This window comes from Sus scrofa, chromosome 8 (genome assembly GCF_054392235.1).
Source record: "Sus scrofa isolate SSC_HxYL_T2T_F1_AM1 chromosome 8, Sscrofa_HxYL_maternal_Yorkshire_Landrace_v2.0, whole genome shotgun sequence".
Taxonomy (NCBI): Eukaryota; Metazoa; Chordata; class Mammalia; order Artiodactyla; family Suidae; genus Sus; species Sus scrofa.
Genome location: NC_139390.1, coordinates 34,654,710 through 34,672,840, shown reverse-complemented (window position 1 = coordinate 34,672,840; position 18,131 = coordinate 34,654,710).

The window sequence follows — 18,131 nt, the reverse complement described above, 5'->3', positions numbered from 1 at the left end:
CATAATTCAAAATGAAAGTAGAGTCTTGTCCAGATAGCCTTGGTATTGATTAATAAACCCTTAGCCCGCAAGATAAAAAGATTTCATCTGAGAATACACTAGAATTTTATTTTAGCTGACAACCAGATTTAAAGTCTTTCCAAATACAATTGGGAAGTTACCTCTTACAAATTATGAGACAGAAATGTCAATAGCAAGCTGAAAGGTCAGCCTGAGTGACAAGAGATTTCCTCCTGGTTGCATATGTGAAAATAAGCTTTTATCATAAGCCACACAGTTTTTGTCTCAGCATCTCCACAGAAAGAATTACATACATATCACAAAATTTCTCTAAAGAGTAGGCTGAGAGAGGGTCAAATTATCTTCAAGAATTATGGACCTCAGTCTCCTTTGGGGTTAGTTGAAATAGAAGTTGAGCCACACTGGTAGTAACTTTTCTTTCAGGGTAATATAGGGAAACAAGCATTATTCAAAATTAAAAATCTTCATTCACTTTGGACATATTTTTAGGTTTCTCACTCTACTATTGTATAAAATCCCATCTACAGTGGACTATGAAAGAAAATCCAAATGTATCATTTATCTCAAATAACCTACCAGGCTATAGCAAAACATGAAACTCTGCTACTCTCAAACTTGTCATTTCATTTTGGAAATGTTGGTAGTCGCATCATGGCTTTGTATAGCTGTACCACACTGGTTACAGGGATAAAATTTGGTGGTTGGGTTGCTGTAGTTCAAATCCCATCTCTACTGTTTACCACTCATGTGACCTGAGGGATAATGGAGATAATAATAACATCGTAGAGAAGATTTAAATGAATTAAAGTAAAGCATCACCATCCCTCCTGAAGAGAGAAAGGAAGGTAGTAATCCTACCAGAATCCAGAACCAGTGCTGTCAGATGGGGAATTTGGAATAGAGAGAAATAAGCTGTCCAGAAAGAACTAGAGCCCCTAAAGAGTCATCTCCAAAGTTGCCTCCCAGGAGTTCTTGCTGTAGTACAGTGAGTTAAGATTCCAAGTGCAATGCTTGGGTCACTGCAGAGACACAGGTTTGATCCCCGGCCAGTGCAGTGGGTTAAAGGATCTGGGGATGCACACCTGTGGCATAGGTTGCAGCTGTGGCTCAGATTCAATACCTGTCCCAGAATCTTCCATGTGCAATGGGTGTGCCCCCCCCAAAAAAAAACTCCCAAAGAAAAGAGAGTGGTGAGAAATTGTCCTAGCTTCCCACATTCCAATTTCCCACAAACACTTTCCATTGTCCCAATATGAGTAGAAGCCAGTTGGCAAGGGAATGCAAGATACGTAATTTAATAGACGTGATCCCCATGTGGTATAAAACCCAGCAGTGAAGGTTAGGGAATAGATCTGAAGACTGCTTCACACTGTGCTCTATTTTTTCCCAACACAAAACTTCAAATAGAATTGCTATGGCAAGAATTTAATAAATTAGGACTATCTCATCTTCATTTTTCCACAAAAAGAGAAGTGATGCCAGTAACATTTTCTATCCTTATAACCACAGTAAATTAGAACCTATTTCTATAATAGTCTATCTAAATTAGAACCTATTTCAGTAATAGTCTATCAGACACTTACCACACACCAAGAATTTGACTCAAAGTTTAACATAGTCAAGAAAACAAATTATTACTATTGCCCTTGGAAAGAAGCTTATGATTTGATACTCTCAAATCATTATACTTTCACCAGAGCTTAGATCCTGGCTGGCCACGATTGGGGTTACATGAGGATCAAGGGAAGAAACTAGAATGAGAACTCTTCCCTGAAGAAAAGAGCACTCCAAAATTTAAAGTTGACTTAGACTAAAACTTCTATATAAAACTCTTTATCCAAAGAATCAGGAGATAATACCCGGAAGGTCACCAAAAATCAAAAGAGCTGGAAGTAGTCATTGGTGTTGAGTACTTTTGGAGAATAAATGTAATTTGGTGCTCATATGATATACCTTTTGTTTGATGTGTGGTACTTACTTAACTTGTGACCTTATATTTTATTGTTATTCAGTATGGATATAACTAAGATGACAAAAGGAAATTAAAGTCAAATTGTGAAATTTTCAACTTTGGAAAAATGAGATAGACATATTTTTCTTCCACTAAGGATAACTAAAACCCCTGGACATTACTTATAAACACACTTAAGAGGCTCTGAAAGGCTAATAGAGGAAAGAAAACTGGCCAGAGATATGGGCACCCAAAGAATAACATGGTGATGGAATTTCCTGGATTTTCTTCTTGCTTCATTTGTCATTGAAGAAGCTGGTAACTCAGAAACAGCACCCACCCACCCCCAATCCTGCTCTCTTAAGCCAAAGGACTGGGAAATGGACAACCTAGGAAGACAGAAAACACTTAGATGATAAGAGCCCTGCTGTGTCAGGTTGCAGGTATGTAGACACAATTGAATTAATAGTCATTTTAAGGCTCTCCGCTTTTTAAAAAAGACTTTTTAAACAGAAATTTTAGTTTTGTAGAAAAATTGAGAGGAAGATACTGAGATGTCCCATAGACGCCCCTACCCTGGAATAGGCATAGGCTTCTCCTTTCTTAACTTCCCCCCTCAGAGTGGTACATTGTTACAACTGATGGACCTAATCAAAGCACCATTGTCATCCAAGGTCTTTCGTTTACATTACTGTTCACTCTTGGTATGGTTCATTCTGTGGGTTAGGATAAATGTGTCATGACCCATATTTGTCATTATAGTATCATACAGAATATTTACACTGCCTGTCAAATCACCCATATTCTGTTTATTCATCCCTTGTTTCTCCCCCAGCCACTGGCACCACTGTTCTTTTTCACTGTCTCCATAGCATTGCCTTTTTCAGAATGTTACATAGTCAGAATCATAAAGTGCATTGCCTTTTCAAATTGACTTCTTTCCCCTAGTAGCATTTAAGTTTTCTCTATATCATCTCATGACTTAATACTTATATCTTTTAGTGCAGAATAATATTCTCTTGGCTGGATTTACCACAGTTTATTTGTCCACTTACCTACTGAAGGACAACTTGATTGCTTCCAAGTTATGGCAATAGTAAATAAAGCTTCTATAAATATCCATATATATAGGTTTTTGCTTGGATGTAGTTTTCAGCTCCTTTGGAGTGTGATTGCTGGATCATATGGTAAGAGGATATTTAGTTTTATAAGGAACTGCTAGACCATCTTCCAAAATGACTGTACCATTTTGCATTCTCGCCAACAATGAATGAGAGTTCTTGTTGCTTCACATCTTTGTCAGCACTTAGTATTGTCAATGTTCCAGATTTGGGCCATTCTATTGATTTGTAGTAGCATCTCATTGTTGTTCTAACTAGTGCTTCCCAGATGATATATAATGTAGAGCATCTTTTCCTACTCATTTCCCCCACCTCTATGTCTTCTTTGGTGAGATGCCTCTTAGTGTCTTTGGCCCATTTTTTTAATCCTGTTGTTTGTTTTCTTTATTTTTGAATTCTGAGCATTCTTTGTTTTGCATAAGAGATATTTCTTTTGCAAATATTTTCTCCTAGTGTGTGGCTTGTTTTCTCATTTTCATGACACTATCTTTCATAGATAGAGGTTTTTAATTTTAATCAGGTCCAGCTTATCAATTATTTATTTCATGAATTGTGCTTTAGGTGCTATATCAAAAATGTTATTGTCATACCCAAGATTTTCCATATATTACCTTCTAGAAGATTTATAGTTTTGCATTCTGCATTCAAGTCTGTAATTTTGAAGTAATTTTTATGAAGGGTGTTAAGGCCTGTGTTCAGACTCATTTTTTGAAAATTTGAACACAAACCTTAACGCCTGCTCTCCAAAGTTTCCTTTAATCCCTCAGTACAGAATTATTAATCATTCCATTCTCAGAAATATCAAAACACTTTAAAAAATTCTCTTTCTGTTCACATTATTTATGCTTTATAATGTATAAGAGTAATGATATGCATTTGTATTTTCCATTGATTTGAAGGATTTTTCATGTAGGTTAAGATGGTACTTCCTTTGAATGAGTGGCAACAATAAGTTGCCACCTTCTGGCACATAGTAGGTATTAATGATTTTGGCAAACAAGTAAACACCCTTTTCAATGTAAGTATCTCCTTAAAAGTCCTTGAGAGACACTCTTCCTGTTTCACCAGGCTTGCTAAAAGCAATTTTATAATATTTTCAGGCCAAATACCACTCATTGGTCTGACATTCTTAATCCCTCATGAAAGATGACTCAAAAGACTATATTAAAAATATTTCATCGTTTGTTCCAATTTGGATGAATGCGATTTAAGTATCTCCTGCTGGAGATGCATGACTAGGCCTTAACCCTATCTCGTCTCCTTCACAGTATTTACCAGTTGTTTGGCACACAGTAAACCTAATCCACGACCTTGTATATCAGTGTATTTTAGTACAGGTTAGTTAAGCAAATATTGCCAAAATAGTTATGTTCATTCGAAAAGGTTACAATTTGGAAGAGTTTCTTATAAAACCCTTAAATCTGTTTTCTTTTCAAGTTGTTTCTCCCTCTCTATTCTATGGTCCTTAGAGTATTCACTTCAAAGCATAACATACAAGGATTAAAAGAATCAGGGGAGTTCCTGTTGTGGTGCAGTGGAAACAAATCCGACTATGAACCATGAGCTTGCGGGTTCGTTCCCTGGCCTCACTCAGTGGGTTAAGGCTCCAGTGTCACTGTGAACTGTGGTGTAGGTTGCAGATGCGGCTCAGATACCAGGTTGCCATGGCTCTGGCGTAGGCCGGCAGCAACAGATCCGATTAGATGCCTAGCCTGGGAACCTCCATATGCTGCGGATGCAGCCCTAAAAAGACAAAAAAAAAAAAAAAAAAAAAGAATCATACAACTATAGGGTTGAAAGAATCTTAAAAGTCATGTAAATTTTCTATATAAATGAATTCAAAGTAATCTATACCCATTTCTAGAGTGACTCCTAGGGGCAAAGCATTTTACCAGATGGGTTAAAGATAACAGCAGTGATGAAACAATAATAAAAATTGATTTAATTTCAACTATGTGATGTGTACACAATGAGTATGGTAAAATATAGACATGGTTGGCTCTTAAAAAAGCATAAATGTTGCTACATGAGTTTAAGGGAAAGAGACAGCTTTAGGACAGAAGTAGAATTTGAGCTGGGACTTGAAAGAAGGGAAGTTGGCTTTGTACATACCAGATGTTGAAAAGGGGACTCTATAAGGAAAGAGAAAAGTTTAAATATGTAAGAATACTGTAGTAGATGAAGATACTCAAGAAAAAAAGTTGATGAAAATGTTATTGTATATACTTCTGAATACAGCTTTTGAAAAATGAATATGTCATTCTTATGATGAAGAATATATGAATGAAGAGCATTTTACTAATAACATTCATGCCTATTCAGGATTACATTCTCATGAGCAAATTCTTCTAACACCCAGCCAGTCTCTTTTTCTCTTTGGCCCTGTCTCCAATTGCAGCAGCAGGCGTTAAGGCAGAAGCAAATTAAATTTTCTTTAAAATGTAGAGAGATCAAGTGGAAACTGATTAATTAAAAGTAATGAAAAGAAAACAAGTGAATGGGAGCTTAGACCAACAAAATATTTTATATGGGGGAGGTGTATTTTAATACCAACATTGTTTAGAATTGCCAGTGCAAGGTGATAATAAAAAGCAGATTAACTTATAATCTGCTTTATTGGCACTTTAAAATTATCTACTTGTATTGCCTGCACCTGGGGCAAATTGCTCCCATCACTTTTGTTGGATATTCATTGCAGTTCAATGCACAAGACAGATTAGAAATTCCAGTATAGTTTAACAAATGCTAATCTGGAGGTATAAAAGAACTGTCTCTACTGAAACCAAAGGTTCACACCTTCAGCTGCAGGAAGAAGGACTCCTCTGCCCTGCCTTCCATCCTATCCCTTTCTACCATTTATGCTACTAGAAATGTGATTTTCCTATGACACAAATTTTTCATCTTCTTTTGCTTAAAACTTTTCATCTCACTGCCTATTAGAAAAAAAAAGCCTACAAACTCCTTTACATAATTAATAAAGTCCTCCATTTCTACTTCCTCTCTTTCTCCTGTTTTCTCATCATGTCCCCATGTGTGCAAATGCACATACACACATACTCACACGCACGCATGTACATATTATTTTTTCCAGCTACTTCTAATTACCAAGAAGAATTTGCCACTTCCTTCTTTGTGCCGCCCTCCAATATAACATTTAGTTTGACAGGGATAAAGTTTATTGACTTGTGAGAATGTTCCTCCTTCTGCATCTAAACTAAAGTTGAATATTTGCCAGCTTAGTCCTCAGTATTTGGTGATATAGAATAAAAAGTTAGAAAATGCAAGAAAAAACAGTATGCATCTCATTCTTACCACATTTTCTTTTCCTTTTTCATTTTAGCTTTGTCTTCAAGGAAGAATAAGTCATAAAAATAAAATTTTGCAAATCTTAAAGAGATGAGGGATCTAAACAATAGGTATCCACGGCTGCTAAAATTATTACATGAAAGGATAATGGACAACTCTATAATGGGTGGATCAGGCTTATAGTATCTGATCCCACAGCTAATCCTAACCTCATTCATGGAGAGACACCAGGCATTAGTGCCTCTTGGTATTAATAGGAAGCTCCCAGGACCAGATATGATGTATTCGTACCAAAAACATGAGAGCTGAATCCAATAATTCTCTAGATCTAACTGTCAGTTTTCTGGAAAATTGGAAGATAAACCTTTTATAAGACAATAAAATAATGCAGTTAGTAATTTTTAAAAGAATGGAGATTTAAGATAACAAATTACTTGATTTAGTCAACCACAAAATAGCAAAGGAAAAACAAAGAGAGTGGATGAAGGATCTGTAATCAAAGGACATGTCCTACACATACTAAGTGGGGATATTATTTTTATCCTTATTACAACCAAACTGTAAAAACCATCATCATCAGAGAGTTTTAAGACAAATGTTTAATGATAAGAAATTATCATTATTTTAAACAGTGCTACTGTGGAAATCTTGAAAAAAATGTGTCTTTCTTTAGAGATACCCTCTGAAATGTGATGACTAAAACAGTAAGATGTCCAAGATTATCTTTGAGATAACACTTGCAGAGGAGCAGCGTGTTGAACTAGATGAATCAAGTTTGGCCTCGTTGATAATTATTGAAGAAACAGATAGTCATGGTTTCCCTTCAATTTTGTGTATGCTTAAAGATATAACAAAAATTAAACCTTTTAAAAACCACTTGGGGGAGTAGAAGAATGTTTTCTCAGAGAATAACAGGAATTTGGAATAGAGTTGAAGGCACTTTTGAGGTTCGTGAACAAGAATTTATAGTGACTTCAATTTACCCATTCTGTGACTCTGAAGCAGGGTTAGACTTTTGGGTGGGAGGTTGGGGTTAGAGTGAAACTGAACAGGACTCTGTGGGGCTCCCAGGGGGAAAGAATTTCTGTGTCCCCCATTTATTGTGTTTAGGAAATAGGTCTCATTCAGCCTCCATGACCTTCCCTGAGTTCCAAAGGGCAGATTCAAATAGTTGCTAACTAGGGAAGGGAGGGGATGCAGAGACCAGGGAGGAGCAGTTAAGAGACAGTAGTGCAGTCTCGGGGCAGGGTCCTGGTTCCTCCTCAAGGAGTACCCATAACAGTATCTCTGAGTTCTTCTGCAGAACTAAAATCCATAATAAATGTTAAAAAGTTAAATGTTAGAAGTTAAAAGATGTTAACTGCTTGAAGAATTCTTCATTCCAGAACAAGGAGTAGTACCAGAACTAGTCCTGGGGTCACTAAATAGCAGCTTTGAATAAGAATACAAACACCTACCCTGATCCTTATCTATGGCCCTATTTTCAGCATCCAAACTAGGAAACCACATCCTAGTCTCTCCCAAAGAAGGGCAGTCTTTAGGGCACTAGCCAGCTGTGGCCTCCTTTGCCTGACAGAGCGATAAAAGCTACTCATTTCTCCTTTGCCCCCAATTTTCTCCCTGCATTTCTGTTCTGCACTAGTGAACAGAGGCTGAGTTTTGACAACAGGAGCATAGAGATTTTGCACAAAAATAATTACCTATGTGTTTGATTTTTATCCATTAGAGTTTTATGATGAAATATGGAAAAGCAAGGGAGATAATAGTATTGGTGAGAATGTTAGTGAAGAAATGAACCTTATAAACTCAATTGGATTTTTAAAAATTAAGTAAATGGAAAAGAAAGCAATAGATGGGGGGGCATGGATAATGGAGTGATTACTAAGCTAGAAATCTCATGAAGCAAATCATGATCTCAGAAAACTTCGTTATATATGCAGTCTAGAAGGAATGGAGAGTGTGGTCACAGCAAGCTGGGTTTTTTTAGTTGATTTTAATAGTTTAGGTCTTTAAGAGAATCCAAAGGAGCCAAATCAGCCTGTTCTATAGGATACTAATTTTTTTACGCAGGCTTCAACCTTAAGACTCATGAGTTATGTCCCACCATTAATTATTTATCACCTTTCTGATTCAGAAAACCAAAACACATCTATTTTTCACCATTATTCATAAATATAGCTGCCTCTTTTTCGTCAGTAAAGTTAATTTGCTCTACAAACTTTCAAGGAAATGTGCTATTTTACGAAGGTTTCAATCAACTATACTTCAATTAAAAAATCTATTCAGAAAACTTCAAAAAATAGCTAAATTTCATAGACCTCATATATATATACTATGGAAATTTTTTAAAGTAAGCTCTGTTACAAAGAATGTTGATATTTAAATGCTTATTCATATAAATATTTACTATAAGATTCAAATGCATCTATAGCAGTGCAGTAAAACTGAATTATCTGAATAATATATTTTGATACCTGCAAAAGAGGTTTTTTGGGTTGTTATTGTTCTAAATGTAATATTTCCCCTAAATTTTTATTTAATACTGTAACACTTCCCCTAAATTTTATTTAATACTGTGATGTAATCATTCATTATCTGATTATTTTGAATGTAAACTAATATTGACATCAAAGTGAATTTCTTCTGTCTTTTTTCTTTAGTGAGCAAATGCTATCAGTTTTTTATTAAGGTATAACTCAATACCATAAAATTCATCCTTTTGCAGTATACAATTCAGTGATTATCAGTGCATTCACGAAATGGCACAAGCATCATGTTATCTGATTTAAGAACATTTTTATCATCTCATACCCATTAGTGGTCATTTCCCAATGCCCTTTTTTTCCCCCCATCAGACCTTGGCTAATCTAACTTTTACTAATCTATTTTCAGTGTCTGTGACTTTGCTCATTATGGATATTTCATGCATGGAATTATACAATATGTGTTTTTTTTTTTTTTGTATGGAGCAGTTTTCATTTAGCATAAGTTTCATTTTTCATTTGCATTCTTTTTCAAAGTTTATTGATGTTGCATCAAGAATCAGTATTTCATTTTTATTTTCAAGATTGAATTTGGATATATTCATCTGTTCATCAGTTGATGGATAGTTGTTTTTAAACTTAGGCTATTATAAATAATGCTGCTATGAACATTTTCATACCAGTTTTTAAGTAAAGATATGTTTTCAGTGACTTTGGGTATACTTCGGAGTAGAATTACTGGGTCACATGGTAATTCTATGTTTAACTTTTTCAGGAACTACCAGACTCTTTTTCAGAATGGTTGCAAAAATCCTATATTCCTACCAATTGTCTTTGAAGGCTCTCATCTCATTCTTTTTTTTTTTTTTTTTTTTTGTCTTTTTGTCTTTTTGCCTTTTCTAGGGCTATACCTGTGGCATATGGAGGTTCCCAGGCTAGGGGTACAATCAGAGCTGTAGCCAACAGCCTATGCCACAGCCACAGCAACACAGTATCTGAGCCTCATCTGCGACCTACACCACAGCTCGCAGCAACGCCGGATCCTCAACCTACTGAGCAAGGCCAGGGGTCGAACCTGCAACCTTATGGTTCCTAGTTGGATTCATTAACCACTGAGCCACAACGGGAATTCCATCTCATTCTTAACAATAGTTGTTGTCTACATTTTTTATTATATCCATCCTAGTATATATGGAGTTGTATTTTGTTGAGGTTGTGCTTTGCATTTCCCTAATGACTAATGTTGTTGAGCAATTTTTTTTTTAGCTTATTGGCCATTTGTGTATCTTCTTTGGAAAAATGCTAATCCAAGTTCTTTGCTCATTTTTAAATTGGATGGTTTGTCTTTTTGTTGTTAGGTTGTAAGTGTTTCTAATATATTCTAGATACTAGAGCCTTATCAGTTGAAGCACTTGTAACTTTTTAAAAAAATTTTTTAATGTTTGCACCAGTAAATTTCCTATTCATTGCTAAGGGGCTTTTTGCACATGCTAGGGCATGCCTTCAACACAGAGATGGATCGTAACTCCATTTTGGCCTTTATTTATTACTTTCCCACAGAGTCTGAAATTCAGCTTGCAGTGAGAGTCTAGGACATTCTTAGGTCTATCCTAGACATGGATCCCTCTCCTGTACATGCCTCTCTTAGATTTCACACAACCCTACACATGCCTATGGCCTTGAGTTACCCAGAAACACAACGTTGGTGCCTTCAGAGTACCTCTAAGGGCATCTCATTCTCCAGCTTTTCCTTTTAGTTATTTTGGTCAGTTTTTTTATTTACCCCCACTCTTATTGCTTCACGTAGCTGTGATGATAAATAACAGTCATTGTTTATTTTCAACATCACCCTCAGAAAGATTGTTCATCCTATGAAAGGTCTGAATCAGGTCAAAGAAAACAAATCCTGCCAATGGGATTTTCCAGGAAACCAAGGGAATTGCACTTTGGAGGAATCTAACCCTATTTCATTCCCTCCAAAAGATTCTAGGCTGCTGATTTTTACTTTAATTATGGGCATGTGGAGATTCCCATGTGGAGGTTCTCAAGTCTAATTATGGGCTGTTGGTTCTCAAGTCTACCAGAGAACTAGTAGAGAAGGGCTTGGTACTAGGGAATGTTGAAATGACACAAAACTCACTTTTCTTACTGAGATTCCATAAAATCTTGAATACAGACTACCCAAATTGTTGAAAGTATTTGGTTACTTGCCAGAGTTTTTGCAAAGTTAATTTTGACCACTGTTGTCAGTCTTGTTTTTATGGAGGAGTGAATTTTTGGAGTATTTTAAAAATCTATTCCTGCTCTATTAGTGTTTTGAAATTTAATACATTTTTAATGTTTGTCCTCTTCTGGGCAAATCAGATATTTTCTTTTGGGGGGGGGGGCTGTGCCTGAGGGCCATAGATCAAACCTGTGCCACAGAAGTGACCACGACTGCTGCAGTGAAAATGCCCAATACTTAACCTGCTGTGCCACAAGGGAAGTCCAAAATTAAATATTTTCCATGCACAAAAAAATCTGTGCTCATCCAATGGTATTATATAGAATCTCACAGGGTCAAGCCATTTCCTTCATTGTGTTCTTATAAGCCCCTGTTCAAACATAATTTGATTCCTATGGAACAGAAATCACAGGAACAATTATAGTCCTCTTTAGTTATATCCTTGCTTCTTGATTTTATCACCATGAGATTGTATTATAATTCTATGATGAATTATGCACCATGAAAAGTAAGGCTGTGGTGGAATAACATAACTCAAAGAATATGTGATACATTAAAAGTTGTATTTTTCTCTCTCTCTTTTTGCGTGTGTGTGTCTTTTTCAGGGCCGTACCCATGGCATGTGGAGATTCCCAGGCTAGGGGTAGAATTGGAGCTGTACCTTTTGGCCTACGCCACAGCCACAGCAACGCCAGATCCAAGCCATGTCTGCGACCTACACCACAGCTCACGCAAGGATCCTTAACCCACTAAGAGAGGTCAGGGATCCATGCCGCAACCTCATGGTTCCTAGTTGGATTCGTTAACCACTGAGCCACGAAGGGAATTCCATCTCATTCTTGACAATAGTTGTTGTCTACATGTTTTATTATATATATATTGTATTTATAATATATTGTATTTCTCATAGATAAAAATACTGACAGTGCTGGTCTAACTATAATAAAAACACTGACCGTCGCATCTAGATTTCCTTTCTTGGACTAAAAATGGTAGTGGTCAACAAAAAAATTAATTATTCATAACTGCCTCCATTGTTCTAGAGTTCCCTGCACTCTATACAGCATAAGAATCACTTCCCTCAGTACCTAGAAATCGTGTGCCTGCGTGAGAGGCCAAGCCAGAAGCTGCTACATTTAGTAATAAATCCAATCACTTCAAAAAAGCCCATGTCTTCATCCTGATTAGATCAGGCTGTAGTAAAAAGTTTGCTGTTTGGCATAACCACTTTTCTTAAAACACCTGCCAGTGGAGGAATTATATAGCTTGGAAACTTCTACTAAGGAAATGGTTGCCTGTGGAAGTGCAGGTACATGGATGAAGATCTGAGTCCTTGAACAGGGCGTGGATACCAGTGCTTGGACTGGCTTATAACAAAGACAATAGAATGCCCTTTTAGAACCTTTTTATCATATTCCTTTTAATTTTTTTCTTTTTTCTTTTTCTTTTTACTCTTTTTTTTTTTTTTTTTTTTTTTTTTTGCTTCCCCGTGGCATATGGAGTTCCCAGACCTGGAATCAGATCTGAGCTACGGTTGCAACCTATGCCAAAGCTGTGGCAATGCCGGATCCTTAACCCACTGTTCTAGGCTGGGGAACAAACCTGCCAGCATCTCAGTGCTCCACAGACACTGTGGCCCCTGATCCCATTGAGCCACATTGGGAACTCCCCTCTTTATTTTTAAATAAGTCCTTTCCAATTTGAAGGCCAAACAATGTTTTTGATATCATAGTAACAAACCCTCAACCCAGTTAAATCATTAGCATATGAGACAGGCTGCTTTCTCAATAATCCCAGGCTTTTTCCTGTTTGAAATGAAGACACTACAAACACAAGGATGATACAGCCATTTCATAATCACACAGAACTGCTCATAAACAATGCAAACCATAGTTCAGCATAAAATTCTGTATCTGCCTATACACCAAACACACTAATTAAGTCAATCCAATCCCAAACTTTTCTTCCTAAGAGTGAATAAATAATCACTGAAAATGCCATTTCTTGCCACCTGGGGACATGATGAAAATGAAGTGTGCTGTAAATAATTACTTTCTACTCAGCAATCTTGCTTTTAACAATTATCACTGCAGTCCTATATAGAGAATATTTATTATCTCAAGGAAATATGTAGGTCATGGTTTCTAGAATTGAAAAACAAAAACAAAAACAAAAAACAAAGGGCTGTTAAATAATTTAATGCTCTAAATGTTTAACTTAAAAGGCTTACATTCTTTTTATATTTTTTATTTTTTCCTAGATTCCTCCATTTCATAGTGGAAACCACCTACAGATGGAGAACAAACAGGGTCTGTCTTCAAATTAGGGTGAAATTTCCATTTCATTTGTGCTATTGTCAGTGTGTAGATACTGAAACAAATATATTTATGGCACAGTTAGGGGTGTCATTGAAATTTTGATTCCAAATAATTAATGTTTCCTATACATTAAGTTACTTTTCACTACCTCCATCTCTATGCCTTTTTGTCTCTATCTGCAAAATGTCGTACCTTGTATGTTAAATAGTCATTCCATAAACCACTATAGATGTAAAAAAAAAAAAAAAAAAAAAAACCAACTCGTTGGCTTGTCATATTGGTTTTTGAAGTTTGGGGTTTTTTTTTAATTGGTTAATTTAAAAAAATTAAATGGAAACTTGGCTTAAAAAGCCATTAGTTTCTTGTTTGTATCTGTATCCACCATTTTATCTCTATATTCACTCATTCCTTCATCCATCATTGATTTTTTTTGTTTATTTTTTCTTTTTTGTTGTTGGCCAACCAAATTAAATATTGATAGTATGATCATGAGTAACAAAGAGTTTTTCATCAATAAATAATTCGGGGTGAAAAGAAAGCTAACAAAATAGAAGCACAGATGCCGTAGGAACATATGTGGTCCTCAAGTGGTCTGGGAGAAAAAGGGAGGTCTACTGGAAGACATTTGGCCACATCTGAAGAATTAGTTGGAATTTTCTAGACAGAAAGCCAAGGGCATGACACGATGCTTTTGTAGAGGGAAAGGTATTTGCACATAGAGAGAGGCTTGCAAGAATGAGAAAGAAAAGAAATCCAGAAGGCAGAATGCAGAAAGATGAAGCTGCAGAAGTTGGTGGAGACCTGAGCCTTTTTAAAACTATAGATTTTTCCTAGGGACAATGGGAAGCTAATGAAAGTTTGGAAACTTGAGAGGCCATGAACAAAAGGTTTTTAGATTACCATTGTGTTTGCAGAGGAAAGACGTCAGTTTATGCATGACCAGTTGGAATTCTATCAGAAGGACCCAGGGGAGAGATTATTTATTTAAATAGGGTGGTAAATGCTGGGTAGAGATAGAAGTGACGTAATTGAAAAAACCCAGGCTGTAAGGAATATATTCTTTTCTTATGATATCCTAGTACATCTGATTTAAATGTGTCTAGTGAGGTTAACCATTGTATAAGCCTTTTATAATCGTTATAACAACTATTACTGGTAATAAAACCTGTAAGTGAAAAGAGCTGCAGGTGCAAATGGAATTCCACCACAGTTATTCACCACCCACTGGCAAAGTGAACCAGTTAAAATTAGTTCTTCCTTGGCTATACAGTGGAAACCTACAATACCTACCAGGAAATACATACGCAAAGTAAAGCTACAAATAAAATATTGGTATCACTTGTAGAAAGTAAATGCAAGTAGGTTATTAGCAGTATTTATGCACCTGGAGAAAGATGGGTGTGCAGAGATGGGGAATAAACTATTTCTTAAAGATGTATCTGGGAAAGAAGCATTGAATACTCGATTACACATTCTAAGTCACAGCCTGTTGACTGTGTCATCTATTTGTCACATCAAACATCTGCAGGAATCCCATTAGCCTGCATTAAACAGTTTAGAAGCTAGCTTTGCAACTATAATGCCAATAGCTTTTTCTACTGCCTATTATGCGAACATTGCTTTTCCTCCTCTTCTTGGGAAGACCACCAGAAAGCTGACCCAGCCCTGTCCAGCTGCAATATCTATAACATATATGTCATTTATATCATATATCTCTAGGGCCATAAAAATGTATTTCAGTGCTCCCAGCTCTCCTAGGTTAGTAAACATACTTCTCATATTTTTGTCTTCTGGCCGTGTTCATATATTTTTGATAATGGCCAAAAAATAACAATTTCCTCTAAATTAAATGACTCTACAATTTCCTGACATGAATCTATGTTTTCTGAGTTCCCAATTAGGAAATAACCTAAATAATTATGGATTAGCTTTGAGTATTCTCATTTAAATTGCTCTTTGCTGCAGAGTAATTCTAAATGGCCACATACAAATACCTTCTGATTTTTTGAGATGAGGCCATCGAAGTGTTTCTCCGGATTTAGATAAATTAAATCTCTCTGTTGAATAGATTTTAAAAGTAACAGTGTTTATATATGGGGTGTCAGGTCATGCATAGAATCTACTCTTTATTTTATTGCCCCACACTTTTTATCTTTCTCAATGGAGCCTTTTGCATTTGCTCTAGCCAGCAATTCTTTAAGTCACAGGCTAAAGGCAAACGTGCTATTGATCCTAAAAATGCATCAGTTGATGTTACTGGAGGTAGTTGTAAAGGAGTTTTTCCATGTGTTTGCTTTTCGTTCCCTGCTTGACTTTGCTACATTATTCATGGTCACCTTTAGCCCATCTGGCAGCAATTTTCTCTTTATTCCTCGCTTTGCATCATGAAATATCATTGCCAAGCCTGGTGGTGTTTGACTAACATTCTCTAGTGCAAAAGGAAATAATGAAAGCTATTTGGTAGAATCTTTTTCCCTGTCTCCTGGACACCCTGAAATCAGTGACAAGTTGCACAACAGTGCCATTGAGTCTGCACTCCTTTATGCTGAATTGACTTATTCTTAAATGTGATTTCTGGTTTTATTCCCAGACAACCGAAGGTATTCAGTTTCCACAGAAATTCCTTCGGACCATCAGAACTAAAGAAAGCTGCACCTTGCTATGTAAATGACAGCATGTAGATAAATAAGAATGCTGGGACATGTCTTATGGCAATGTTTCATTATCCTGCATGCTCAATGAATTTGAGGTATTGATTAACAGCTAGTTTAACGGTATCTTTCATTTTACACTTCATTGCTAATTTGTATTTTTGTTTTGTTTTTAAAGAAATCATAAGAATCTACCTTTCTGAATTAGCAAGTATGTTAGAACGTGTTTTACACTTTCTTTTAAGTGAGGAAGATCTTGCTACAGCTTTCACACTCTTACAATTTTGTCTACCTATGTAGATCTATGTAGACAGGCTAGGATAGTCAATTGAATATTTATAGATCTCTCAACACAGATTAAAAGCTATGATTAATTTACTATATTTTTCTTTGTTAAATAGGTTATCATAGAAGTCATTATATAGTTGTATTTTATCAATAAACATACAGGAGACTTGTGAAGAAAAAAAAAATACTTTGTTTTCAATATGGCATGTTTTGAAGACCACACTACCATAATATGTCAATAGTCACCTATTCTGTTACCAGTTTTCCTGCTAGGAATTCATTCTTATTTCTTTTGACTTTATTAGTTCTTCTTTTCCCTTTATATGTGTAAATAACTCTTGAGTAGATAAAGGAAATTAAACTGCTTTACACTAAAGTGTGAGTGGCTTGGGCCAATTTTCTTTCTAAAGGAGGGAGGTAGTTAAAATCCTGGACATGTGTTATGGTGGTTGAGGGCTGAAAGGGAGATGTAGGAGTTGAAGTCCCCTAAAGGACACGATCTATTCTACAGTGTTTCCTGGTGCCAGTCTGATTTCAAGATCCCATCACTTTTCCACAAAATGATTGCTTATCACTTGGACCCAACGACAGCAGTCTATGTCTGGACTAAAGTCAAAAAAAAAAAAATACAGTGAGAAAACCTTATCTATTTTAGTCTTCCTTCTATAATCTCCAATCCACACAGTGAAGATTTAATAGCTCCTTCAGTTAACCTATCATTTTAAAGTTGGGTAAAGTCCTGTCCTGCATGGTTGTCTTATTTCATATCAGAGTATATTTATAGCTTGGATCATGGTGCCAAAGGGCCCTCATATAATCCATCCTGGGCACGCTGAGAGAGCTTCTTGGCCATTTGCCACAGGACCATGTTTCCTTCAAATGTGAACACATGGACTCAGCAAACTGTCCCTATGAGTCCAAGTGACTGTATAGCCTAGGCCGTTCCATTTCCAGGAAATAATTTCTATAATTTATAACAGAGGGAAAAGAACAAAAAATAATGTATAATATTTCTTCCATGGTTTCTGTCTTTCATTGTCAAAAGAAAATTTTGTTTGCTTGCACTCTGTAATATCTCTGTTAACAAATAGAAGAACACCACTTCTTCACACACCAAATGATAAGAGAATAAATGTAACTAGACATTATCAATGTTCTTCTGGAAATAAAAGTAGGAAGCAATTCACTGAAAAGAAAGGAACCATAACTAGGGCATGCACTTTGACCTTGCGTGTGGATGGTTGGATGTATTTTTTGTAATTGTTTAAAAGAGAATTCCCTGGCAGAGTTCTGGAGGGGAAAAAAATGTAGGCATTATTTGATATTATTATAAATAAGATAATAAAGAGATTTTGCTGAGTTCCTTAAAGTGATGTCTGTTGCTTGCAAGAGTGAAACTTCCATTCAGTGCCTCATTAAAATCTAACTAATTTGAGGCCTGATCAAGATGAAACAAGTCTTCCCTGATCTTGGGGGAAAAAATGCTAAAACAATTATTATGTGCCATGTAAGTATATTTATTGCATATTTCTTTTGACATCTTTATTTATTTTCTTTCAGTATTTCCACCCAAAGGAATAGTATGCTATCCAATTCAGAAATTTACATGATTTCTTTAGATTACTTCTGCATGATCAGTTGCATCTCTAGAGAGTTAATCATTAGTAATTTTGCCACAGAGTATTTCTGAGGACATTTGTTATCACTCGTAAGATAAAACCACTCACTCTTTTCTCAGGAATTCTATAAAATGTCTCTTTCCAGTTTT